This window comes from Triticum urartu, chromosome 4A, assembly GCF_056163025.1.
Source record: "Triticum urartu cultivar PI428250 chromosome 4A, HENAU_Tu73, whole genome shotgun sequence".
Taxonomy (NCBI): Eukaryota; Viridiplantae; Streptophyta; class Magnoliopsida; order Poales; family Poaceae; genus Triticum; species Triticum urartu.
The window spans coordinates 503283302-503285544 of record NC_141876.1 but is presented as its reverse complement, the minus strand read 5'-3'; the positions used below and the strand labels follow the sequence as shown (position 1 = coordinate 503285544).

Here is a 2243-nt window from a genome sequence, read left to right as displayed (position 1 = left end):
CTCTCCATCATACGGAGTGACAAATCCCAGTCTTGATTCGTGCCAACCCAACAGACACTTTCGTAGATACCTGTAATGTACCTTTATAGTCACCCAGTTACGGTGTGATGTTTGGCACACCCAAGGTACTCCTACGGTATCCGGGAGTTGCACAATCTCATGGTCTAAGGAAATGATACTTGACATTCAGAAAAGCTACAGCAAACGAACTACATGATCTTTGAGCTAAGCTTAGGATTGGGTCTTGTCCATCACATCATTCTCCTAATGATGTGATCCTGTTATCAATGACATCTAATGTCCATAGTCAGGAAACCATGACTATCCTTTGATCAACGAGCTAGTCAACTAGAGGCTCACTAGGGACGTGTTGTGGTCTATGTATTCACACATGTATTACGATTTCCGGATAACACAATTATAGCATGAACAATAGACAATTATCATTAACAAAGAAATATAATAATAGCCATTTTATTATTGCCTCTAGGGCATATTTCCAACAACACCATCATTAGCAACACAGTTGCAAAAAAGAGTAAAAACAAATGGTAAATAAATTTTGAAAAATGCTAGGGAAACACACCCTTTCAATTATTTTAGGTAATTAACTCCATTACTGTCCTCTGATGAGGATTTTCTCTTTTCCTCCCGCGATTGATGGGGACTATGGCACTCATCCTGTCCAAGCTTCGTAAGCGAGACTGCAGAATACCCCTTCGCTCCTAGCCACGCAAGGGCACCCACGCTAAAGTTTTCACTACCTCCCGCCGCGCAGCCGCCGACCTACCTTGTCTTCTATGGCCTTATGGCCATAAAGGCGTCATAGATCCCGGTCAATGCCGGCGGGTGGGCTTTGTATTTTGTTTTTTTAGTTTTGCTCGAGTTTGTGTCCTGCTTAGGAACGCGAGGCGACATCGGCTTCAGAAGATGGAATAAGGTTCTCCTCGCCTAGCCCCCCTCCTAGTGGTGCTTCTAGCGTCATTGAATGACGTGTGGAGGTTTGTGTTCGGTGGCTCTCGCGGGATTCGGTCAGCTTTGTCTTCGATGGATCCAGTTTTTGCTCGTCTTTGTTCCTCTAGGGCCTTAACATGACGACTTTTCGACTGTTTACTACAACAAGGTTTACCCGGCTTCTGCTTGTAGTCGTCGCTAGGTGATCTACAGACTTGGATGTAATTTTTAGTTGTAGTGTTCTTTGTACTATCTTTGTATTGTGACGGCTGCAGTGGTCGTTTGGTGGTGCAAGGTATAACTTTTACTCCCTCTGTAAACAAATATAAGAGCATTTAGATCACTATTTTAGTAATCTAAACACTCTTATATTTCTTTACAAAGGGAATATTATGTTTAGGAAACCTTCATAATATAGATAGATATGGTCTTTTTTCGCAAACAAAAACAACATCATTAACAACTTCAGTAATAAAGAGAAAAAAGCTGTAAACAAAACAAGGAAATGTTCAAAAGCCAAAAATACCGTAAAAAAAATTGGTGTCGACCGGATTTGAACCGGGGATCTTCAGCATGTTAAACTGATGTGCTAACCAACTACACCACGACACCTGTTGTATTTCAGATGTTACCTTAATAATTTTATTACGAACATATTTAGTCGGCTGATTATGATGTCATCCAGGGTTTTGCCGCCGCCTAGTCCCTTTTTTTGTCACATATATACAACGAGGCAGGCATACACGCATAGTCCGTGGCCGTGATCGAAAACAACAAACCGTAAATCTTCTGTAGTATCCCGTACGATTTTTGGGGGCTTTATCATGACATTTTCCAGATTTTCCCACTTCTTTAGTGGAGGAGGTAAAGCAAGACTAGTCAATTGGGAGCACGAGAAGGGAGCAGGCAAATCAGATCCAACATAGAATGGGAACAACTTGTCCGAGGTTTTTACTTCACTTTAGTAAAGTCTACCTTCCAAGCTAGCATGAGCTGATTCTGCCTATCATTAGGCCTAGAAAGCATGTCAAATCCTAAGGCTAGGCCGCTAACTAGGTCCATAATGATGGTTTATTCTTTCTTTAAAACAAAGCGCACACCACTGTTTTTTTAGAACAAAAAGTTATTTTTTTCTGATAAAACTACAAAAAGAAATGCAGTTTCGAAACAGATCAAACAAAACATTGCCACACAGAACCAAATCCTGCCATTTGACTTGTAGCTGGCATAAAAATCAAGTCTCCAGCCTTCATATTTCGTGCCTGCGGAAATATTTAGAGCACACTCCA

General features: G+C 41.2%; 1 non-coding gene across 1 annotated transcript; it reads right to left on the bottom strand.

Moving 5' to 3' along the window:
- Positions 1-1492: 1492 nt before the first annotated feature.
- On the bottom strand, positions 1493-1566 carry TRNAV-AAC (transfer RNA valine (anticodon AAC)). The gene has a single exon. It is a non-coding gene; the product is annotated as a tRNA-Val (tRNA).
- Between the last annotated feature and the right edge of the window lie 677 nt (positions 1567-2243).